This window comes from Acartia tonsa, chromosome 3 (genome assembly GCF_053477335.1).
Source record: "Acartia tonsa isolate MP-2025a chromosome 3, ASM5347733v1, whole genome shotgun sequence".
Taxonomy (NCBI): domain Eukaryota; kingdom Metazoa; phylum Arthropoda; class Copepoda; order Calanoida; family Acartiidae; genus Acartia; species Acartia tonsa.
Window position 1 is genome coordinate 38755221 of NC_137262.1, and position 27487 is coordinate 38782707.

At 29.1% G+C, this 27487-nt stretch overlaps 1 protein-coding gene across 18 annotated transcripts in view; it reads left to right on the plus strand.

The window, feature by feature from the left end:
• Magi (membrane associated guanylate kinase, WW and PDZ domain containing protein magi) overlaps nucleotides 1-27487 on the plus strand; it is a 278759-nt gene that overhangs the window by 125145 nt on the left and 126127 nt on the right. Inside the window, exon 2 of one of the 18 annotated variants that reach the window (XM_080153878.1) lies at nucleotides 3391-3526. The exons of the other annotated variants lie outside the window; for them this stretch is intronic. The gene's annotated coding sequence lies outside the window, so the exon portion shown is untranslated. The remainder of the gene's footprint in view (nucleotides 1-3390; nucleotides 3527-27487) is intronic. 18 annotated transcript variants of the gene reach the window in all.

Sequence of the window (27487 nt, forward strand, 5' to 3'; positions counted from 1 at the left end):
GGCGCGGATCGATATTTTATTGAGTGTCGCAAGCTATTTAACAACACCGCGCCGAAAACCGTTTAAAAATCAATGTTTTATAGGTGATAAAAATCAATGTTTTATAGGTGAGCTGTGGCTAACCACAAGCGCACCTACGGTTCACCTCTGAATCTTCCCGATTCAGCGCACTATAAAAACGATTTAAAGATCCAGCTCTGAATGAATGCCACACCTTTTCTATTATAATAAGGTTAAAGGTTAGCAAATATAATCTGGGATTTGCCATTTCTTTCTTGTTGAATTAGGCTTAATTTGGCTATAATTTTATTTCTCAAAGAGATTGTAATTTGAAAAATTTAAATGTCTAATAATAATAATTTTTCTTTAGTATCACTATTATTTAATTTAATATCATTGATTTACTTTAGGTATAAATATGTTTGATATTCAAATTTTTGCTTTATGGTTAAAATCAATAGTACTTTAAATTATCATCTGTTGAAAAACTTATTTTTTTTTTATTAGTGCTTTAAATATTCAAGGGGGGCATTTTTATCACTTGATAAGATTTTGAAAGTGTTATTTTCACAGATTAAAAATTTTCTTGTGATTAGAACCAAAGATAAAGGATATAAAAATCAAGGATACATGGTCGAAACATAATGACCCTTCAATAATTCTTCCTTTTGCATCCTAAATTATAGGGCGCCATTATTTTTTTATGGTTCTTCTTGCAACTACCAACTATTCAAAAAAAATGTGGCAAAAAAATAATAAAAATTTTTTGAAAGATTTAGGTATTTTTATCCGATTATTCTGTATTAGATTGTTGGCTTCTTGTGTTGTAAAGTGAAATGTATTTTAATTGCTCCAATTAACACATTCCTTCATGTAAAGTGCTTCATTCAAGCACTTTTTATCTTTGATAGTTAGTAGTGCAATGCCCAAATATCTGTCTGTCTAAAAAGCTGTCCGTCTGTCTGTCTTATCTGTTTGTTAGTCCACCTGTCTTTTTTCTTTGGCCTATCAATTCATCTGTCTGTTTGTCAATATATCTGTCTATAAGTTTGTCTATTTATTTTTTTGTCATTCTCTATTTCTCTCTGCTAATTTATAACTTGTTAATAGTTATTTACCGCATCGTATTATAAACAGCTTTCCGCGAATATAACATGTACAATTATAAGATTAAAACTGGGTTTTGCACTTTTTATATTCGTTTGGATATAATGCGATGCTATACAAAAATTTTCAGTGAGGCTAAGAACCGGTTCTAATCCGCCGGATATTAATCGGTTTCGAAGCGATACTGGAAAAAGATATCGAATCTACTGCAGTTCACTGTAACAATATTTCCAAAAATCTATGAATTTTAAAGTCTGCTAGCTGCCAAACGGCTGAACGTACAGATTATGCCCGGACACTGTTTTAAGGGGCATAAGAAGGCCTACAAATAATCTGGAATAGCCATAAATCAATAATGCATAATTATCTCGCAGTGCCGAGAAATGCGCGAAAAAGACCTGTTTTACGCATTTTTTCTTTAGTGAAGCTTTCCCTGTGCATAATTGGATCTTGGCTATTCCAGATTATTTGTAGGCCTTCTTATGCCGCTTAAAATAGTGTGCGGGCATGATCTGTACGTTCAGCCGTTTGGCAGCTAGCAGCCTTTAAAATTCATAGATTTTTGGAAATATTGCTTACCAGCAATATTTTACCGTAAACTGCAGTAGATCCAAGATATCTAATGTAGTTATCAAATTTATTATAAGTAATTAACATCTTGGAACTGATATTAAAAGCTTTATCTAATAAATCAAATTTTATTATAAGAAGATATTATCTTAACAATAATTAAAACTAGGCAAAAAAGTTAAACTACAATACTTAGATTTTTAAAATAGAATTATAACAAGGATAAGTAAAACCACTCGATAAAAATAGTTTACACAGAAAAATTTAAAAAGAAAAGCTTCATTTAATAGAGTAGCTTTGTTATTAAAACTGCAGTATTTTTTAAAGAGGTGTAGTTAACCTTTAATTGTGGCCTAAATGATAATAAACTCCTACAAACATATTGTAGAATACAGGTTATTTAAATCTAAGTGCATATTTATTTAACATTTAACGAAAGATTTTTTACTATAAAGTAAAGAAATTCCAAAAACTTGATTTACCTTAACAGGGTATGGAAAATACAGTAGTAGGTATCTAAAATGTTCTTAGAATTACATACTTACTTACAAAAAAGGTGTTGTGATATAGTTTTTACTGAAGAAGTCTTTAAAACTTTTAAAACTGTCTATTTTCTAACCCTCATAAAATTCCCTGCATTTAGCAAATAAACATTACCTCAAACATGTCCAGGGATATGGGGATGGACCAATGGATGATAAACTTCCCCTATAAATATGAAAATAAGATAATAATACGAAATATAGCTTGGTTATAATAGCACCCTAATCCCTACTATAACAGGTTTTTTTTAGTGAAAACGAAAATAAATTTTACGCCAAAATCCATTTATACTTCGCTATTGACCTATACCTTCATCCCTGTGTATCATGTCCTTGGATTTGAGATTTGCATGTATTTATTTATTTATCTATCAATGCTAAATTTATAGGTCAAATTTAAATAACATAAACTGCCTTGGGTAAGATATCTTTAAATAAACAAGGTTCTGTCCGTCTGTCTGTCCTGTTAGTTAGTCATCACAAATAGTAATAGTTATGTATATTTAATATACTTTTATTATAAATGTTCTAAAGGGTATTTTGTCATTTAAGAGTCCTGCCTTTTTCCATTTTATTTCAAACCTCCGGACAAAACCCTGTGCAGGCCACTATCTTTAAAATTTCACTTGTTTGAAAACTACATTCTAGAAAAAAGATTCTTTTGAAAAAGCATTGTACAGAAATAAATATAGGATCATTTAAATCCATGGTACACACAACATATATGTATATTGTATAGTTTTAATATTACTTCAGGTTTACCTAATCTTAATATAATAGCATTACCACCAGATTAAGTGTAACTAAATATATTAAGTCTTAATGTACTTGCCACTTTGCAAGTGTACAAATAAATATATTTTGCACATTTGTTTTTTAGAAAAATTTTGTACAATTTTTTCGATATAACAAAGATAAATTTGCTGTTGACTAAAAATTGTATAGGACTGAGAAGACATTTCATATCCTATTTTTTTTTTTTTTGTAACTTAAGATTTCTAATAAACTGTTTCGGGAACTAGGAAAGCTTGACATAAGTCTTGGAATGTTTTTAGGCTATTTTATTCTTTAGGTTTAGGTCGTTAGATGGCTTTAGTTAATTTTTATCCCCTTTCTGTACAAAAGTAATAATCCAGTCACAATCACATGTACAAAACCAAACAACGTGTAGTGGCCCATCTGGATAGAGGCCGGGTCACTTGACCGCCAGGAGTTGAAGGTCAGGTTGACCTACCCAGACTACCCTGTGCACATACAGACGCTAACGCTCAAACGCTTGTATAAGCTAGTTGCAGACGCTAGTAAAGGTATTATTAAACGTTACTTTTTGTTTGGAATACAGGTATAGTCAATAAATCAAATGGAAAGGAAAATATATTCATTAAACTAAACACTTTAATGGACGGTCGGACGAATATATATAAAGAATAGTTGTGTTACTCAATCGTATTGTATGAATGAATTAAAAGAAACTTCCTAATGAAAAAAAATTCCCCAAGGGATTAAAGTGGTTTCTCAAGATAAACAAATTCTTTTTAATTCCTTTATTAATGTGTAAATAAAACTTTTTAGGTAAGTTTCTACATCATCATATTATCATCATGGTATGAAATGAAACAAGAACAAAGAAGAAAAACAAAAGATTGTTATGATAAAGAATCAACAACTTTTTTGTGGAATTATGTAAAAGAATGTTTCTTTTTACGTAGGAAAAAATGAATGTGAATTAATAAGTGGTATTTTTGTTTTATTTCTAGAAATAATTTCCCTTACTTAAAGCAAGGCATTTAGTTGACATATAATAGTTTATTTAAGCTATAATAGTTATTTCTCGTATCGTATTACAAACAGCTATCCGCGGATATAAAAATAAAATGTACAATTACAAGATTAAAGCCAGTTTTTTAGCCCCGAGATGCCGAATTCACAGACTAAAAAAACAGTTTTCATTTTATGATTGTACCTACATTTTTATATTTGTAGAAAACTGAATATAATACGATGCTAGACATAGTTTTTTCATATGGATGAGAACCGGTTCTAATCCACCGGGTATTAATCTTTTTCGAATGAATACGAGATAAAGTTTTATATTCTTTTGTTTTACTGATTGGTATAGACTACAATGATATTAAACAAAAGTATCAACAATTGACATTATGACTACAGTCTCATGTTGATAAAAAAAATTATATTTGTGTCCCAACATACTAACAGGATATTTCAAACCAATCAAGGTTTGTGTGTGTGTTCTTGTGAGTGCTTGAGTGTGTATGTGTGTGTTTTGGTGTGTGTGTGTGCGTGTGTGTGAGGGGGGGTGTTTGGGTGTGTGTGTGTGTTAGTGTGTGTGTGTGTGTGTATGTGTGAGATGTGGATGAATAATGAACAAGTAATCTAAATCTATGACCTGTGATAAAAATCACAAACTGTAATCACATTGGCTATTCATTGGACAAAATTTCACGGTTAAATAATTTTTTTGCAAGTCGCATATCAAAATTAAGAACTAAGGAATTCATATATACCAAATCCTAAATTTGATGTTATGGACAATTTTGTAAATTGAACAAATCTGTTTTTGTATAGAGGAATTAAGTTATAGACTGTGATTTGCGTTTCCGTGGCAAATAAGGGATTAAGTTGAACTATTATGGAATTGGTTTGCTTTTATAAAAGCTTATTTGTCACTAAAACCTCATAAAACTTATTAGTTTCTGTTTAATTTTTTTATTCAAAACCCTTAATGTAACTTTCGAACTTAACAACTCGGTTTTTGCTTTGATTTAAGACTTCTTGAATCCTTAAAGTTGAAAATCTTTTTAAAATGTTACAATCCATTGTGGAATGGTTAGGTGGGCGTATGGGACAGAATACAATATGCAAGTAATGTCTGGGCCTAAACAACTCAGTTCTTTAAAATATAATTTTTAGCAAACTAAGCATATTGTCTTAGAAATTAATTAGGATTATTTCATTAATTAGCTGAGAGATCTTTAAAATTGATTGAAAGGATTTCCTTTAATTTTTCTTAACTACCCGATGATTATAACCCAAAATCAAGTAACAACAATTTTAGACCACAAAAATTTTACACAATTTTTAATTAAATTACAGAATTACTTTGTTTTTCAGATGGTCGGTCTGACATACTGACGTACTTTATCTATCAAGTAGCTACGCTACTGAAAAGATGAAAAAAGAAAAATTATATTTAAAAACTGTTGTGAATGTTGAGGCAGTAAATAAGGCACTCAATGGCTTGGATAAGTTTTAATATGCCCATAGGAAACAATAAACGGCTTGTACTCGTGTACGCGGCATACACCAACATTATGTGAGACTCAGCCCAATATATTTATTTTTTTAGTAGCGAAGCTACTTTGAAAGTTGTTGTGTCCGTACTTCATTCTGCAACGCTACTCTTATGAAGTTCTCTTTCTCTATAAATACAAAATGTCCATCGTTTTTTTTTAATTTGGAAGCGAGTCGAATCTGTAAGTAGTCGTGTTTTTCTGTTGATCTATTGCGCTATCTCTCTCTTTATCCCTCTATTACTCTCTATTTTTTAAGATCAAACACACTACGGCAACTGGAAGAACCCTTTGTGTGTGTGATAGTCACTTGATTTTTAATATTTAAGCTTCCATTATAAACCTTTGGATGATCTTGATCTTGTTTGTAAGTCTGGACACTATTCCAAAGAAGAAGCATAATTTAAGCATCTATAATGTACATATTATATGTAAGTAAACCTGGTACACACATTAAATAGAGATTTAATAGCTATTTTCATCCATTTATATATCATTTATATGATAATTCTTATGCTTAAGTGTTTAGATGTCTGTCTATCCGTCTGTACTTTACACCACCTCTGAAAAACCTGCGTAGATGAAAGTGTACCTTAATTCTGTGGAAAGAGTGTCGGATTTTAGTCTGGAACAATTTAGAGGCATTAAATATTGCACCAACTTCTGTTATGCCTGGCGCTTGACGCCATTAGTTAAAAAGGGTGACTGCCGTCTACAGGCGGATGCAATTGCCATGCACAGTTAGAACTGCCCAACAAAGATCGTGCAAACAATGGGCTGGTTGTCTGTTGGATACATTATCTAAAAATGTATATAATCTTATATACCAAAACATAAGACAAGCGTAAAAAAAATAAATTTAAATTTTATAGCAGGAAGAATCTAAATTTCCTAATTAAAAAATTAGATTTTTATTACATGCCTAATTTCTATCTGCCAAGTTAGAACAATAAAAACCTTCAAATTAAACATAAGCAAGGAGATGGTTGTCCTTATTGACCAAGTTAAAATAAGACAACAAATTTTAAAGTCCTTTATAAAATTAACCGAATGTCTGTCTGTCTGTCGAAACTACAGTAAAGCTTACTATAGGTCCAGGGAAGGTTCATAACTATTTTGGTGAAGGACACCTCCACCCTTATAAGAAAAATCGTATATAAAAAAATTCAAATTAAAGTTTAGGTTCAAAATCAATGTTTTATAATTACCTAAAAATGATATTCCATATAAAATATAGCTACGTAATAGACTTATACAGAGTAGATGCGCTTCTGAAAATGTTCTAAAACATAAGCATAAGGGCGGTTGTATGTATGTCTGCTATAGCTTTAATATATATAAGACGCTGTAGGTTTCTAATTATACATTTTAATCGCTTCTATCTTTATTTGGAGTGGATTAATTTGGGGTATAAACATTAATTGCTTCGATATTTATAATTTAGGTCTTGGTTCTTATAAACATTCTTCAGTTTTAATGGTTCTTACCTTTTCAGTTATGAATAGGAAAATCTTTAGATAAATAAATTTAGGAACATTTTTGATTAAAAAATAGAATAATTGTATAACAAGAACAATCAAGTCTAATAGTTGCACAATTTAATGTATCATATCTCAATGATTGTGCATTGATTTCTAATTAAAATTCTCTTTTTACATTTTTTCAATACATTCGTTGCGTGCATGGAAAATTATGTAACACATACATATTTATTTACACTAACTAGACAGAATAAGTTTATAGAACACTTTCCCAGTATAGCTTCGAAACTAACTAATATCCGTTAGATAAAAACCGGTTCTTAGCCATGCTTAAATATCATATATAGCATATTATTACAAATAATTTTTCACGAATATCCGCGGAAAGCTGTCTATAATAATGTGCGATAAATAACTATTCTAGATAAGCAAAGGTCTATGACTGCCCTTTGATAAAAAAAAGTTGTATACATGGGTGGTTGTTAACATTTTCATGAGGTATTTATCAGCCGGAATATCTTTTTTTATACACAGCCTTTCACTGCTTTTTGCTGCCATTGTAAACCTAGACTGGTCTTTTGGTTAATAACATGAGATACTGGTACATAATTTCATAAAGTATAAAGTTTAAATTAATATGTCATTATTAGATACACCTTTAGTTTAGATTTTTAAAGAAGGCAAATTCATTTTTGTTCTATGTTATGACTTTTACAAACTTATGTTTTACCCTTATAGATAAAAATAGAAAATAATTCATGTGTTCTAATAAAAAAATATGTTTAGTTTGTGGAATAATCAAATAAAAGTTGTTTTTCTGCATATGAATTACCCATATATGCGTGAGTAAATATGTACAGAGAAAACCTAAATATTATAATTTTAATAAGTTGGTACAAAAATCTGGGAGTTATGAGCTAAGTACCGTCCCAAGTTTATCTCTCAATCTTAACAATTTATATGATTCATCAAATTTGCGAACCAGACTGACTATAAGTAGAGTATAGAATTTCTTTTTAGAGATTTATTGATGAGGATATAAATTAGGAAGAAAAAACTTAATTAATTTTGATAAATCCAGTTAAACCAATGAACTAATTATTTTGTAGACAATGTCGAAGTATTAATCAGACAATTTAGCTTTTATTATAGCATTTATAAAAACATGACATATGATATTTAAATAGATGTAGAATATACGTGGATATTATGGCAGGAGAAAATTGTCGTCATTTTATCTTCATGGAACTTGTTCATTTTTTCAGTTCGTTTATCCATTAGGGGGGGGGGGGAGTGAAATTTTATTTTAGCACGCTGCACCTTTCACTTTATTAGAGACCATGAAAATTTGGTGCAAGATTCAAGTAATAACCCTTATTTGCATTTAATGTAATTTAGATAGACAAATAATTAAAGACTAGCTGCACTGTGAAAAATTTCTTTTAAACATAAAAATGCATAGGTATAGAAAAATGTGTCAAAAAATTAGAACAGGGAAGTTCAAAAAGGGAAAGGGAAAATGGGAGGAGGGCTTAAAAATTTGGAAAAGTTTAAATGGATATTAATGTTTAAATCATGTTTTATGTCTCTTTCAACAAATTTAGGCATTTTTGCATAACACATAAATATTTATAAACATAAAACACACACTTTACGTACTTAAAATTAAAACAACAGGGTGATTGCTAAATATTTGTTGAAATTAATATTAAAAAAACGATTATTTCCAATTCAACATAGCTATAAACAAAATAAATGAACAAGAATAAAAGGATGTATTTTGATTTTCTCAATTTTTTCATCTATATTTTGGCATTTTCACTTTAAAACCAACTTTTGGCTATTTTAATGGTGCCGTTTATGGGTATCTTAAAGACCTTTTAAGCCAACATAAATATTTAATTGGTAGACAAGCTTATGTAATAAAATTAATGCTTTTTACCCCTGAAAAAGCAAGTCAAACACTTGTAAGCAAGGTATATTTAGAAATATGATCTAACAATAGCCTAAACTAACATACAGGGATTAAAGGCCGCACGTAATCCACGCATAAACCGCAAATTTATACAGAAAATTTACATGCAATAAAACGAACAGGATTTTTTGTAAGAAGAAGTCGATTTCCAGTAGTTTACGCTCAGCTGCCGAGCCCTTACATACGTAAACAACATAAGATATATGAACTACACTTAGAACAATACAAAGAGGAAATTCAGTTTAATAGGCAAGAAAAAATCACTAATAAAAGGTTTTTGAAACTTATCGGTCAATTCAAATTGCCAAAAAAAAACAATTCAATATTTTTATTTAAGGGAAACATACTAGCTAATTTGATTGGCTGGTAATAGTTATTTCTCGTATCGTATTATAAACGGCTTTCCGCGGATATAGAATGTACAATTTTTTAGCCGGTGCCTTCGGCACCACGGGGCTAAAAAAACTAGTTTTAATCTTATGATTGTACATTTCTATATTCGTAGAAAACTGGATATAATACGATGCTAGACATAGTTTTTTCGTATTCATGAGAACCGGTTCCTATCCACCGGATTCAAATGAATACGAGAATAGTTATTTCTCGTATCGTATTATAAACGGCTTTCCGCGGATATAGAATGTACAATTATAAGATTAAAACTATTTTTTTAGCCCCGAGGTGCCGGAGGCACCGGCTAAAAAAACTGTACATTGTACATTTCTATATTCGTAGAAAACTGGATATAATACGATGCTAGACATAGTTTTTTCGTATTGATGAGAACTGGTTCCTATCCACCGGATTCGAATGAATACGAGAAAGAATATTAACCTATTTACTTCAAATTTAAATGCCTTTTTGAATATTTTTACGCAACAAAATCACATTTATTCATGTATATAACTATTTTTATGATATTTTGCAGTTAGTCAAGTCATAAATCTAGAAATTCTATATTAAGCTTTCTATAAAAAAAAATGTAACTTCATAATGAAAAGCTTAAATTACAATCAGATGATCTAAGCAACTCCTATAAATAGTGCAAGGATAAAGTCCTTTAGGCACTCCACAGTGGTCATAAAAGGATAAAATAAAATAAAAATATTACAAAGAAATCTAGATTTAGTGGCAAAATAAGGACTAATTTTTCAGATTTTTCAAATTGCCTTCAGAAACTAAGGGACGGTTTTTCCAGTATAGCTTAAATTTTCTCTAAATTAGAACCGGCTCTCAGCCATGCTGAAAAATCATGTATGGGATCATATTACAAACAATATTTCGGAGAATATTAAAATAAAAACATAAAATTAATACCAGTTTTGTTAACCCAGTGATTTGACCTTCGGGGTGAACAAAAATGGCTCTAATCTCTCAATATTTCATTTTAATATCCGCGAAAAACAGTCTTTAATACGACTAAATGCGGTAAATAATTAATCTTTCACCTAACTGAATATTTTGTTGCTTTTTTAAAAGAAGGTGTATCAACTTGATACACCTTCTTTGTAAATATTAGAACATTGTGATTTGTGGGGGGCTGAGAAATTGCTGAATATATAAACATTGTATGTTGTGTATGAAATAGTATTCCATCATTGTTAAAAAGTTTTGTTCAGTGTCGCATACATAAGATAAAAAGAGTTATGAAATATATTTAAGATAACTCAGTTTGAAAACTTCATTTAATACTAATTATCAAAAAGAAAATCTTTTATTAATGTATTATCATGGTATACATATACTATAATAAAAACAATAATCTTAAATTTTTTTTGCCATAAAAAAGTTTTAGATACAACCAAGCGGATTTAAAGATAAAAAAAAGTTTAATCAATTAATTACTATTTCCTAGAAAAATATTATTTTTCTGAACAAACACCAATTTGATAGGGGCCGTTCTCTAAAAGTTAAACTGCGTGCTAGAAAAATAAACTTCTTACAGCTCTTTCAACTAATGACTAATGTTTTTAGAGCTATGTTTAAGCAAGGGTTATCTTTTTTTAAAGGGCAGAGTTGTTTCTTTACATATGCAGTCGATTTTCATAATAAAAAAAATATTAGTATATTAATAAAAACCAAAAATGTAAAAGTGGAAATTATCAATTTAAAAAATAATACCATTTTATTAATTTAAACGTTCTATTATAGGAATATCTTTGTCAAAACTTTTCCAAATTGAAGTATTATTTACCCATGAGACCCATCTCAAATTGATTTATTATATATTACCAAGAAAAATAACTGGTTTTTTTATAACTCAATAATATTGAGATGTTATTGATAAGTTTTATAGGATCTCTTACAAAAATGTTCATGAGAAAGAAAGAAATTTTTTTCAAATTAGTAAATGTGGATTAAAATCCTCTAATATTTTAGTTTACACATTTTAATTCATTTTAAGTTGAAAAAAGCTACTCTACAATCAAGGCATTACGTATGTTCGTCTTTCGATCAAGTACCATATTTTTATATTAATTAATCAGTTAATATAGTATAATTCTATCAACTATGCTTAAGTTAATTGTTTGCCACTTTTGTGGACTTGGTTTTGCTTGTTTAAATTAATTATTTGGATGGAAATATTCAGTTTTTATTTTCTAAATTGCTCACTCAATCATTCATCATACTTTCTTACATATGTTTTATCCTATTATATAAAGTAGTAAGCTTTTTTTGTCTGTCCCGAAGGATCTCGCTAAATGCTGAACCGATATTGTTCTCCTTTACAGTGAAGCTTCTTATATGTCCTGGGGAGGTTTTAAACTATTTTTGGGGAGGTTGTCTTCACCCCCCTCCCCCCCAAAAATATTTTTAAAAATTCTTTTGAAACTCAAATTTAATATTGGTTGAAGTGCCCCTAGAGGCTTCTAGGGGGCGTAGCTGCTAGTGAATAATATGTTGCATTTGGGTTGTTGTTATCTCTTTGAAAGTAGGGGTAGCTATTGTAACAATCAATTCTACAAAAAAAAATAACGAAACCTTTTAAAGTATCTGGAAGTATATTTTGTTTTCTTATGTAAGTGAAGAGGGGTGGGTAAGAAGGGGAGGAAAAGGGAAAGGGGGTTTTCGGGAAATTTTCCTTCACAAATGTTTGTCAGAATATCATTCCCTTGTCCATGCTTTGAAAGAGGGAAATTGTAAAGCAAATCACATGAAAAGTTGGGTATAATACTTATATAGCAAGATTGGTCAACTTTTATGTTAGATTTATTATGTATTATACAGCTTAAGACCTCAAACATAGTTCTTCTCTAATATTTCATAAAACTCTTGTGAAGTCTCTATGAACCAATTCATCCTTTTTTCAATTAGAAACAATTTTTTTCTTTAATATGCCCTATTCTAAGAATTGTTGTTTTTTTGCTTTATGATATATTCTTTTTAGACAAAATAAGTAATAAATGTAAAAAACAATTCATTTTGGAAGATCGTTTATTTTCTGATGAAAAATATTCAAAAATGGATTTAAATCAAAAACTTTTTTTTAATGTATAAAAAAATAATTTATAATCTATAAACTTTTATATCGAGTTATAATTGAAAGTTATTAAAAAATCAAATTTTGAATCTAAATCCAGGTTAATCTTAAACAAATAAGGTGAATATTTGAAAACAATGGGGGCGATGGGGGTGGGTTGTAAAATATATAAAGTGTTGTTTCTTTGAAAACTAGAGTAAAAGTTAAATGTTTAATTTAAAAAAAAATAATAGATTAATGTCCCTAAGATTTCAATTCCATTAAGAACTTTACTATTATGTTTACATAGAATACATTAATTTTGTGGAAAACAACCAATTTAAAAGATAATAAAATTTTATTCAATTAGATTCTCATTCAAGAAATAAAAAAATTAACACGATTTTAAAATGCCTAATTTAAATTTTAATTTAATCTTGTATAATTGTATGGTGTTTTTCATTTATTCATGGGTTCTTTTATTCAGCAGTTTTAAATGAACACCTGAAATAAATGCACTTTTCATTGTTAGGATAATTTACTTCCTTGGGCAAGCAGCATAGCTGTAGTAAAGAGAGGATTAATAAAAGTGTTCATACAAAAAAAAATAAGAAAAGCTTTAACAGCCTGTCATTACCAGCGCTTTATTCTCAGATTTCAAAGCGTTGGTAGCTAAAAAAAAATCAATTTACATAAAAACTTTGTTAAAAGGCAGCAGGAAAAATTAGAATACTAAGCATAAAAAGTCGGTTCAACAATATGGCATTTGTCTTTTTGATACATTGATTTTTTAAAGTTGTCATAAAAAAAACATTTTATTTGCAAAAAATTCTACCAAGAAATCTACATGCTTAATCGTATAAGCATCTTAATAAACACTGAATGAAATTCAATTCCAGTTGCAACCTTTCTTATTTAAATTATGCTCTGTAGATAGTCCAGCTACTTTCTAATCATCTTTATCCGTCATTATGTAATTCATTGTTTGTAAGGCAATTTATATTCGCTTTTAAATATCAATGAATCGGTAATAGGATAACCGGATTTTTTTTATTGTATAAAATCTTCCAATATTACATTATTAAAAATTTCCAAAAAATATTTTAATATTGCTTTAAGTTTCAGTACTCATTTAGTTTCTTTTTCGAAAGAGATTATTAAAGGAAAAATATTTTTGTTTTTTTTATTAATAATTCAAATAAAAGTGAAACGGCTTGTTTACCTAAAAATTAAAGTATGTAAAATAGATATTTCCCATCTACAAAATTGTGTTAAATTTATATATGCACATAAAAACAACATTTAAAGGATAAAATTGTAGTAATACGCATTTTCTTAGACTAAAGTGAACATTTATACAGCAGTATAAAATTGTCCCGTATAGTCCATTAAATATCATTTTGTCTACATGGATTATTTTATGATATGACTTTAAGTATATCTTTTTCTTTATATTTATAATAGAAATATCATATTTTGTATATAAATACATAGAAAATAATAAACACTTTTTTTTCTGAAAGAAATGTCAAAAATCTTTGACACATTTCAAAAGATAAGACTTAAGAATATTTTCAAGTTTTTCTAAAATTTTCAATTACAAAATTTAGAAATTTTTTATTGTATAAAAAAATTATTTGAAAAAATGTACAAAATATGCTCAAATTATTTAGAAAGATAATACAAAAATCATTCTTTCTTTGCTACTTTCTTTCAAAAAAAGTTTTTCTATTTGTTTAAAGGTTACCTTTTCATAACCTTTCATTTCTCCATAATAAATCCTTTTTTGTATTCTCATGTTGGTTGTTTTCTAATTTGTGACAAGCCACATGACTTTTAACCCCCCTAATTTTTTTTTCTAGAAAACTCGTTCCAATCTATGAAAATAAGAGGCTAAAGTTATGAGAGATATATTTGTAGTTGGATATTAAAAGCTGCAAAAGGGGGATTATAATTGGTTTTAATACAACAGATTATCTTTACACACACAAACGAACACACACATACACACATCAGGACATTCTATTCTAATAAAACTTTTGAACTATCTAAAATAGAAATAATGAATAGTTTTAAGAATATAAAAAGTTGTAACTTGTTCTCAAAATATATATTCAATTGGTGCTTTCATTCAAAGTACCTTGTAGCGCACTGACCCATCTCTTATTTATTTTTGGAACAAAATGAGGGTTGTATTGGATACTGGGTAGCCTCGCAGGGGTTATACCGAAGAAGAAAATTACTAACCTTAATTTTAAAATTATTTTCAAATAAGGGGGGGGGGAGAATTATCAGTGCTCATTACTCATTAGGCACTTTTTTCATTTTTTCGGAGATTTTTGAAAAAAAAAACATTTTCATTTATGTTTGACTAAAATTGTCTTAATATGTTGAAGATATGTATACCTATTGTACATGTCCTGGGCTGACAGATATCCTTTGTGGAACATGGATTTATGTTTATAATCTAGAACATACACTATACATACAGTTGTGCACCATACAGGGATTCCAGGGATAGGACATTTTTTTGAATTATTAAGGTTTATGAACGAAACTGTTTATAATACCTATAAAAAATGACGTCATACAATACAAATGACCAATGATAGGCGAATACACAGACTAAATTAGCAGGCCAGGCCAGTATACCTTTATTTGATCATTGGTAGGCTAGTATGACGTCATTTTTTTATAGGCACAATGAAAAGCTTCGTTGAAAAGCTACTAATAATAGGTTAAGCCATTACCAACAAATGTTTTACTTCAAAGGGATGTTATTTGACCGCATGACGCTTATATGAAAGTCTTCAATATCCTTGGTAATGATGCTTATATTGCAAGGATTTAAATCTCCATTTCCATTGAATCCATGATTTGCACCAAGCAGTATGATTATAATATGCATTTATATATCTTAGTATGTATATAATATATTATAAACATGATATAATGTAATATAAGATATATATTGTATATAATATACATCTTTGAATTATGCTTGATACTGTACAGATTTGTCTTTTAAATGGATATAGAATAATCGTGGATATTATGACAGATGAAAAATTGTCGTCAATTTTAGTTTGCAATATCCCCTCGCATTTATTGGTCGGGCCGTTTGTCCAGAAGGAGGACAGGGGATGGGGTAAAGGAGGGGGATGGGGGGATCGTTTTTTAGCCCTCTACAGAGTTCACTGTATTATAGAACATGAAAATCTGGTGTAAGATCCAATTAATAATAATCCATTATCTTTTATTATTTAATTTAATGACTATATTATTTTCAGGTAAGGACGAAAAAAGTCAACAATGTGAAGTTGAAAAAAACACTTTCCTAGAAAACACAGCTGCATATGAATGCATATAAAGTGTGTTACCTTTTTATATGTTTCATTAATATTTGGCCACAACTTGGTCGAAAATGCTCACAAATCAGACCTTTTTCGACCGAAGATACTCAAATGGTTTCCTTACAAGCCCAATCAATCAGTTTTAAGATATCTTTATATTTCAAGGAAAATTGATGAAAATACCAAAAAAAAGTAAATTTTGGTGTTACCTTTTATATGCACAGATACCATAAAATCAACAGAAAAAATACTTATTCTTACTTTTTTCTCATTTTTAAAGTTTGATTCTGTTAAATTGGCTATTCTTGAAGGGATTTATGCATTGATTATACTGAAACCTAATATTGGGCAGAAATTAATGTATTTCAAAGAAAGAAAATTTGGAAAATAAGAAATTTGACCTCTATCACTTCATAGAACAACTGCCAACCTCCAGTTGACATTATGTAGTTAAATACTTGTTAGCGATAATAATTAGCCCAAAAAGTAAAACAAAAAGTTTTTTAATATGGTAAAAAAATGATAATCTAAATCTTTTAATTTTGGGGATGATGATCTGAAGGACGCTCTTACTGGTGGTGATGATGACCCAGATGGTATCCAAGTACATGAGCGTTATGACAACTTATCTATTGAACTATGGTCCAATTTTTGTATTTGTAGCAGCTTGAAATTAAAAGTTGAACAAGAAACATAACCATCTTTTAAAAAATACAGTATTTACCTTATGAATTGGAGAATTTAAAAACCATGATTGTATGATTTGGGATTTCTCTTGATTGAAGAATGCTACAAATACAAAAATCGAACCATAGTTTAATAGATATGTTGTAATAATGCGCATGTATTTTGATACCATCTGGGTCATCTTCACCAACAGCAAGAGCGTCTTTAAGATCATCATCCCCAAAATTAAGATTTAGATTATCATTTTTTTACTATATTAAAAAACTTTTTGTTTTACTTTTTGGGCTAATTATTATTGCTAACAAGTATTTAACTACATCCTGTCAACTGGAGGTTGGCAGCTGTCCTTTGAAGTGATAGAGGTCGAATTTCTTATTTTCCAAATTTTCTTTCTTTGAAATACATTAATTTCCGCCCAATATTATGTTTCAGTATAATTAATGCATAAATCCCTTCAAGAATAGCCAATTTAACAGAATCAAACTTTAAAAATGAGAAAAAAGTAAAAATAAGTATTTTTTCTGTTGATTTTATGGTATCTGTGCATATAAAAGGTAACACCCAAATTCGCCTTTTTTTAGTATTTTCATAAATTTTCCTTGAAATATAAAGATATCTTAAAACTGATTGATTGGGCTTGTAAAGGAACCATTTGAGTATCTTCGGTCGAAAAAGGTCTGATTTGTGAGCATTTTTAACTAAGTTGTGGCCAAATAATAATAAAACATAAAAAAGGTAACACACTTTATATGGTTTTAATAGATTATTTAAAGCAAATAAAAAAAGGAATTAAATTGCTGCCAATTACAACTTATTATGGTAATGTAATGGGGTATGGTTTGATTATGTGAATTCAAAGCAGCGTAAATATAATTTTAATAGCAAACATCGTATAAAAATTGATACATAAGCTTTCTGTAAAGTTGCATAAAACATGCTAATGCCAAAAAAGCGGATTTACTTTTGCTTTTATAGCATTGGTAGATAGATTTACTAATATTTCATGTATTGGCTGTAGAGTAGGTTCACTTTTGTAACAGAGCAATTACATTCTCGTGTAAAGCTAAGGTATATGAATGGATGGAAGTATGGATGGATATGACTTTTGGCGATTTCTAGGGCTATTTGATGGTTCTATAATAGAATTGACATCTTAGAAAGCTTATTGTTGAGTTGTTTTTTAACTTAACTTTTAATTTTCTAAATTAACTTCTATTAAAAATAAGAAATAGATACCTATATTACTTCGAAGTTTATATTTAGTCAAGTTAAGACTTTCAGCTAATTTTTAACATTGTAAAAGGTTTTTTCCCCCTGAGGCTTACAGTCGACCGAAGCGCGGCTGCCGAGCCCTGTTTAATATTACCGAGATGAAATATATTTCAGATTTATTTGTCTTAAATTGTCTTAAAATATGGTCAGAAAGACATTTACCTATTCATATCCCTGGTATAACTAAATACAGCTAAGCTATGTAAATGCCCGGAACGGTGGGCTGCATTATAATCTATTTATTATGCTAACAATACTTTCTTCCAAACAAGGAATATTTTACACAAAGTTAAAGACTTATTGTTTTTTTCTATTTAATATTTTTTTTAATTGATCTTGGTACACCGCGACATAACATTTATAAGGTAAAATAAATGTGAGTACAAATTTTGGACTAAAAATGAATATTACAAAATACAAAGTTTGAACTTCAAATTAATTTAAATTACTACATATTTCCCTAATTTCAAGTTTCTCGTAAATCTAATGTTTTTTTTCTTTAAGCATTAATCTTTTTTATGTTGAAATTATTTTCGAATTAACCCTATTAGATTGCCCAATTCTTAAGTACATGAATACCATCATTATTTTACAATATGTATATCTAGTTCTGGAGATGCAGGGTTAGGAAAATGGATTAGAAATTATTCTTTCTTCCAATGCTGTCTAGCTCTTAAGTGGTCTATATTCTTTAAGGAAAGGAAAGGGCTGTGAGTTGAAATGCCATTGTCATATCCCTTTATTCCTCTATAACGGCAGAAGCATATAGTATAGGCCTTTCATCTTATATACAATTAAGAATACTCAATATCTATATTTGGCCACTAAGATTTATTTCAAAGATTTATACAGCAAATTTTTAAAAACTTTAGAAATAATAATTCTAATATACATCTTCGAAATTAGATGCTCTTTTAGTTTACTATTCCAATTGATCGATATCCATTATTAAATCGTACTTTCTTATTTTAAATGAGTTTACATATTTTGTAAATAAACCTAGTTGTCCGTATATTGTATGTATCGGATAAACCACTCTCTCTCTCCCTCTCTTACATACATTCTTCTATTATTTCTCATTTATATTAGGCCTGCATTTTTAATGACCTTCGTTGATCTTATAGTTTTGCTCATTTTGTAAATTGTATAGTTACTATTTGACATAATTAGCCCTCATAAAGGCTTTGGCTTAAAGAGACCAAAACTAATAATTAACTCGATATTATTAAATATAAACCTTTATTCTACTCTTATCCTTAAATTGTGTACAATATAGTTCCAAATTACAATACTTTAAGGGTGTTTTTGGTAATTTATTCGTTTATTGTAATCAGTTTTACAAATCTTCGTTTTTTTGTGTATTTGTTCCTTTTTTCCTACTAGAAATAAAAAAGGCTTCTTGTTTATAGGTTAATCACTTGATAATTTTGGAAATTACTATACTTGTTTTCCACACAAATAGTACAATTTAAGAAGTGCTATAAAGGTCATCTATGGGTGCATTACTATTTGATTGGTATATTGGGTTTCATGGTCAATGAGTAAAAGGGCTCTTAGCTTTTTACCATTACTGTAGTATACTATACTATAGAGAGTAATTAGAAACCAGACGGAAAATTTTTTCTATTGCGTATATTTTCAGTTATTCTATTTTATGTTAACTACTAGATCTGCTTTCAAAGCAGAAAAATAGCTTAAATATTAAAATATTAGATAGTCAAAAACCATCCCAGTATGCATGTGAAGCTTCCTTGCTATGGAGAAATTAACTAGTTTAGTACATACTTGATATAATAGAATTAGATTATGGCTTTAAAAAAGATATAATTAATTTTTTGGAAATAAAGGGTGTTAAAATAAAAACCAATCGCTTCACTTTTTTCAATATAAACCTTACAGTTTTGGTCCAAAATTAATAAAAAATAATACAATTCATGCCCAAGCAATGACAATGAGAAAACAATATTGAATTTTGAATCTACTCACCCTTCCAGCTTCCTAGAGCTTAAGACCTGGCCCTTGCAGAGAAATTTGCCCTACGCCGAAAGTGCATATTTTATTACAAATTTGTCTTTTTAAAAACCAATCGCTTACAATTTGAACCACCATAAGTAATTAAAATCTTGTAGATAGACCCCATAATGTTTGAAGTTTTTGATAGGGCTTGTAAAGACCTTTCTTTAGACACATTAACAAGGTTTCTAACACAATCTTAGCAAATTTGGCATCAAAAAGAAAGACTTGGGAATCATCAAGAACTAGGAATAGACAGAGCCGTCATGCCTCAAAGTTGGATGGGAATGTCTTTTTTATGTCAAATTGGCATAGATTGAGTTAGAAACCTTGTTAAGGTGTCTAAAGAAAGGTCTTTGCATGTCCCATCAAAAACTCTAAACATTGGTCTATCTCCAAGATTTGAAGTACTTATGGTGGTTCAAATTGTGAGCGATCGGTTATTTTTTTAACACCCTTTATTTGAAATTTTATGATTAAATTTTTTTCTACCGTGTAGTTTTCATGAATATTAAGTATGGGAAAATATTTATTCAGTGTTTAGCAGATTTTTTTATCATGAAAGAAAATTAATATTTAATTTGTTTTTTGCGCATTACCTACCTAGTTTATTTATTGTTGAAAAGGCTTTAATAAATTCTATATGACTACAACTTAAACACTTTTTATTTCGGTTAATTGTAAAGAATCTACGCTTTTCACAACGTTTACTGATGTAATCTCTTTTCAATATCTGCTCTGCTCTTCTGTCTCTGAAAACTTTGGCAAAGCGATTACACATTTTTTACGATAAAGTTAAAATTAATAAAGTTTCTCCTTCTTAGCTTCTCATTTCAATTTCAATTCCTTGGATAGGGATAAGACACATGAATAAAAAAGTAATATGTTTTGCCAGGAGTTTCAATATTTTTGTCATTTGTAGAGCTATAATTCAGTATTCCGTAATTAAATCCAAACATTTTGAACTGAAGTGACGAAAATACATCTATTGTATTTTTGCCAGATTTATATTAAAGTAATATATATAGAGCGATAAATAGTATATGTAACAATCACCCCTTTTCAAAGGCCTTCTACTAACTTTGGGTTGGGTCTTTCAGATCAGCTGAATCTTTCAAAAATGTAAATACAACCGGGTGCTGGCAAAAGAACAAAGAGCAAATTGTAAACTAATGTTAACACAAGGACGCCCAAGCTTTTTACTTTGTATTGGGGTAAAATTAGGGGTTCTATACGTTCAAGGGGAGTAATCAAACGTATTTTTAAAAAACTTGAGGGATGTAAAATAAGAGATTCAAAGTTTAAAGGGGTAAACACCCCTTAACCCTGTACTTGGACGTCTATGTATGACCTTTAATGATTTCTGTATTTTTTCCTAGTTAAATTCGTTTTTGTATTGTTTAAATACTGTTTATTTGTTGAAAAATATTTTGAAAATTAGCTATTCATTTCATATAACTGACAATAACCCAATTACTTAAAATAAGGACATAGATAATTTTCCAACACCTCATGGATAGCTCAACCCTTTACGGAAAAATAATTGAAAACAACGTAAATTCAGGCAAAAAATAAATTTGGGAACATCTGCAATTTATTAGTTCTATATTTGTCGCTAGGTGTCACTAAAAACTTGATAATTATGATTTACAAGAAAGTATTTACATCATTAGGAAAAATGTCTTGTTTATCACAAATAACTAGGTTTAAAAATACAGTAGTGTAAATCGGAAAAGATGATTATGAATATAATTTTATAGTCAGGAGCCTAGTTGTGAGAAATTGATAATGTCAGTTTTAAATACTTCTCATAAGTTTAGACTGAAATGAAAATTTTTCACAAAAAGTTGTCCCTTTCTTTTTCAAAAAACAGAAAAAAACATTAAACAGCTGAATTTAGAAAGCAAAGATTAATGAAATTATTTTCGTCTGCTGAGCTTTAGGTCTTTGCAATTGGAAATCAAATAGTAAGCTCTTTATACATCTATACTATAAATTTATTAGATTTATAAATGGCAGCCCCCCCCCCCCCCCAAAAAAAAAAAAAAAACTAGTAGCAAAATAATCCATCTGAAGAAATGTCAGGTTAAGTGATTTATTGCCAATATCATCAAAATTTTACTACGTAATTTCAATATTGCTTTTGAATGCTATGATTATTTTGACGAGCAGAAAACTAATAATTTTCTTTAGCTGATATATCCCTGTCACCGTTCAATTTTCTCATAAACTTTATACTTTGTATTAAATGGAAAGTAATTTGGGTCTGTTATTAAATTTTGTCAAATGTTAGATGAGAAATAGTTGTGTCAGTAGTGGAAGACAAATACAAAACAAGGAGTAAAAATTTAGTAAAGTTTAATTTCAATCTTAAATACAAAGATTATTTTGGCGAAACTAAAGATTTAACAATGTTGATAATATTAGTAAATGGGAAGGAAGGCCTTTGATGATATAATAATAATATAAGCAGAAATATGCAAAGAAACTATTTACTTATATCTAATATCTATCTCTAATAGAAGGCGAAAAAATAACACTTCTCTCATATGATTTTTAGGAGTAATAAACGTACGGACAAAGATATTCAGAGCCTAGATGATCAATAGTAAGAGGAATCTGAAGAAATGTCTTTACTTTTCATTGCAACTGAGATAATTAATCTTTTCTTATTTTTTCTGATGAATAGAAGCACATTTAAAAACATAGAGTAGCTATGCCACTACAGATAATTGTTTGAATGTACAATCAATGCTTAAATTTACTTAAATGTCTCGATGGATAAGTGTTTTTTTTTGTAAAAGAAATATTTTAAAACACGCAATATCAAAGTGATGTAAAATCCTAGTAAATTTTCGATCAATAAGAAGCCCTAATATTTTAAAGTTTTATTACTTTATTGATCAATTTGCTGGCCATATGTACATTTTACAGTTAAAATAGGGTAGATTTTATATTTTAAACATGATATATGTGTATTCGGGGCTTTAGATAATTCGATTTTTTTTATTCCCCCCTCAATAGCATCCTAGAAAAATAAAATTCGCATAAAACAAACAGAATTATCTATGGATGTAAAGAAGCGTAGCAACTTGATATTTGCACTGGTCTGTTTTTCTTAAGTTAACACCATATGATATCAACTATTAAACTTTCCATTTCACCTATTTTAAAATTGTCTATTTTTAGAATTTCCTTTTGAATCATGTTGCCTAATTAGTTTTGTAATTTTCGGATCAATGTCTATTAACATTTCAGTCCTTGTTATTTCAAATTCAATGTCTATATAATAATGCTATTTAAGCAGAATTGGACTTTTTGGAAAGATCCCATATTTCAACAATAGTAAAAAGACCACCATCATTATTCATAATGCACTTTTGAAGTAACGATAAGTCCCACGGGGTTTAGGTCCTGAAGGGTTAGTTATTAGTTGGAAACAATTGATAATAAATTGGGAGCTCGGTGATCCGCTCGAAAAATCCTAGATTCTACCAACTTTTTTTTCTGCAGGATTCTGGGGCAGGTAGACAGTAAATTGTGGAAGGTTTTGGGCGGGAAAATGGAATGGAGGGACTTTCAGACACATCAATATTTTGTTTACATTTCAATATTTGGATCCTTTCTCTTTTTATAAACTTTATAATTCAGTTTAGAAATTCAGCTAGGACTGGCGCTGCTGATATTGTTTTAATAAAGTTCTGTAATAGTTAAATATTTTCTTTCTTTGTTAATGTTAAAGAGGTAAAGGTTTTAGTTTTTGTTACTATGTTGTTCTACCCTTTTGCATTTGAACTTTGCGAGCTCGTTTTAGACTTTGCCCTTTTGTTTTTCAAGCCAAGAAGTCATTAAAATTCTTATTTGAAAATGACAGGATTTTTTTAGTTAAAATATATTTTGAAGCAGTTTTTTTTTAATATAGTTTAAAAAGAAATAAGATAGTTTATCTTTGTTCTCAATTCAAAACTCTCAAAGTTATTGCAGCCATAATGGATTGTTCGCTCCATTAACACGTTTTCCTACCATTTTTCTGCCTAGAAATACTGCTGGAATTTTGTGAAATTTTGCATCTTTGTCATATTATTTCTTTTCCACACAATATGCAATAGTGAAAGGGAAACTGTGATATTTTGTTTTGCAGTTTTTTTTCGATTTTCGTTTTGCCACTAGTAAACCTATATGTTGTTTTTGGTGCTTTTATTATATCAACAAATGACTTAATTCTCAATGCCTTGATTAAAAGAGCATTACAGCAAAATAGGTATTGGACAAAATATCGCCGTAAATATAAGGCAAATGGGTTCTTAAAACATCATAAGTGTGTAAAAAAGCAACAAATACAATACTAAAATAGCTACCTTAATAATGATTATTATTCAGATATTTATTGAAATTATTTCATTAAATTAAGATGAAAGAGCTTCTCTTTAAATAAAGACATAAAAGTTTTGCTATATTACACAATTTCAAGTTCAAATGAGAAATTCTCCCCAAGAATTTTAAATATTCCTAAATTTTACCAAGTACATGAAGAACATTTGTTTTTTTACTAAAACTTTTTAATATATAGTTTTTAACTTTGCTAATTAACGTTATGTTCAACAAAAAAGAGAAAAATGTTGCATAGACTAATTAAACTTACAAGGCTAATGTTAAACTCAAATTTTGAATTTATTTTTCATTTTATGATTATAGTAAAATGGTATCTTTTTTTGTACTGTACATTGCACTTCACCAAGATTAATTTGTACTGTAAAAAAGGAAGCTATTGATATAACATAAAAGTATGAATTCTTCTCAAAAAGATTCAATTCCATGACTTATTCACATTGTGTAATTTTAATGTGTTTTTAATGATAAAAGTGTAGCAATGAAGACTAAAAGTTACAAATTAAAAACACATAAAAGAGGATGTACAATACCCTTGGAAAAAGTGCTCGGGGCTGACAGGATTGATATTTCACACCAGAACTCATTTGACCTCAAACAAAAAGGTGATGGACTAAGCAAATATTGGCAGAACAGTTTCTAAACACTTTTCCTTTTCATGGCAAGAGAAAAAAAAGGCAATAGGTACTTTTTATGAATTATAAAGGAATTGTGTTTTCATTTTATTTTATTCTATACTTGTGGATTCGCCCCCTTGAGGCCTCTAAGAGCACTTGAGATAGGGGAGGGAGAGTCGAACTCTCCCCCACTTTAATTTTAGGTAGTACACTCCCCCAAAATAATTATAAACCTTCACACGACCTATGAGAAGCTACACTGTAAAGGAAAACCATATCGGTACAAAAGTTAGCGAGATCATTCGGTAAAGACAGACAAAAACACATAGAAGACAGACACCCTGTTACTTAAAGGGTAGGCAAGACTATCCTCTATTTAGGTTGACCTATCTATTGAATGTATATACTCTTTGTATGATTTCTACATTATAATTTAAAAACCTTTCTTTGGCTGGGTCATTTCACTTCTCATGGGAGTGTGGAGATTGATGCAAGGGAAAACAATAAAGTAATATATATCATTACTCAGGGATTATAGGATAGATAGATAAATGCATTAGAACTGCAGAAATATTTTTTTGTTATTAGAATATGCTAAATAGGTCATATAATTTTATATTTATTTAATTTTTAAAATCCGCGAATAAATTTTAAGAATATGGTTTATGTTTTTAATATAACAACCAATTCAAAGAAGACATTGCATTGTAATATCTTATATTGATTTTTAAAAGCGAAGCTTTTCTATAATTAGGGTCGGTTCGTACGTCCGTCCGAGATAGTTAGCTTTTATTCGTTAATTTAGGCATGTTAGAATTGTCCTATCGATTTCAAACTTTGCATGGTGATTCCTGTAGTAGTTAGGTACGATTTAGAAAGCATAGCAACTCTATAATCATTACCAGAATGTCCGTACGTCCATTTTAAACATGTTTTTTTTCACTTTTTTAATAACAATTTTTTATGTGATAAAAACATCCGATTGATCTGATTTTTTGATTACTGATTCCTATTACGATAAGGTATAATATTATGAGCGAAGCATCTCTATAATCAAGTATTAAAAATGTCAGTATGTCCTTAAACAAAATTCTGTATTAAAGAAGTTTTGCAACAAATTTACGTTAGTATAATTTTGTCAAACCTTATATTTTCATATTTTGTATATTCATTTCTGACACTCAACAAAAGTTAATGTTCGTCTGTCATATCTTTTCAGAGCTTCGCTTTTATGGATGTTGTTTAACAATAAACCAAGATCAGTGTCATTATTTTGGTGCTTTCAGACAAAGGGCCTCTTAAGCACTGATAAACGCCTCCTTATTTTCAAATAATTTTCATATGCTTAACCCCTGTCGTTTCCTAACAATCCATCTATCTCTGGTTATTACGTCGAGTTTTTATCCCACAAAAAGCTAAAGCTATAAACCAAAGGATATTAACTTTAATCTTTTTTTACAGGTAAGAAATGAAGGAGGGATTCTGTTGCGTAATAATGGATTTACAAAATAATGGAATTAGAATTTATGTGTTCATTTTTTTCAGCAGCAAAATAATATGAAATACTAAAAATATTTGATATAAAATGTTCCAGACATTTGTTTGGTGAAAAGAAAAATTGAATTTGATGTCTTTATTGAATTTACAAATGAAATATTATGAATACAAAATACAAATAGAATATTTCAATTTTGAAAAGATCAACAATACGTCTTGTAGAAGTTTGGGGCTCTGGCAAATAAAAGGGTTTCGATTTATTATATATATTGTCACTGTGGAATATTTATAGAGTTTAAAAAGAAATCAATAAAAGAACAAGAAGGATTATGTCTATTTATATTTGTTTGAAAGACATCTCTGACATATTACAGTTCTTAAAATATTGTATTTTTGTATTCACAACCTTACATCTTGAAAGATACCGTAAGGTTACTAATGTGTATGTGCGCTTCTGATGAGTCATAGCATTGCATATGTGAGATTTGTGTTATTTACCTTAATATATTTATTGCAGTACTAACAAATAACTACCATACTATTACAATATACAAATTTTTAATTGTCGTCTATATAAGTTGCTATTACAGTTCCCTTCCCGCAACCCTTAAAATTATAAAAATTCCATCTTTAACCCTTTTCTCTCTAACTGTGCAGGATAGAAATCCGCAGAGATGTCAATACTCTATCTGAATACCTATTTGGAAACAAGATAGAATATTGGTTTACTGCCTACCTAGGCGTACCAATAGGGTATGTCACACCTCAACAAAATCTTTTGGTCTACAATTTAATATTCGATAAAACATTCCTGACTGACTTATCCGTTTGCCTCATTTGAATTATATCTTAATTAAAATTCAAACTACTATAATTGGGGAAATAGTTTTGTTTTTGTGACTGTATCCTTTTACATTATGATATGTTTTAACATATCCTGAAATATGTATTTTATATTATTGTTAAAGAAATAAAATTATGCGCCAAACAAATCTGCGGTATTTACTAACTCGTTTTCAAAATCGAATCATTTCTATATTTTTCTTCTAACAAGGATGACAACATCCATAAAAGCGAAGCACTGAAACGGTACGACAAACGGACATTAACACTTGTATAGTGTTAGAACTTAATTATCATAATATAAATTCATAAGAGTCAAAGCAAAATTGTAAGTAAATTTGTTGAAAAACTGCTTGATACAGGAAAATTT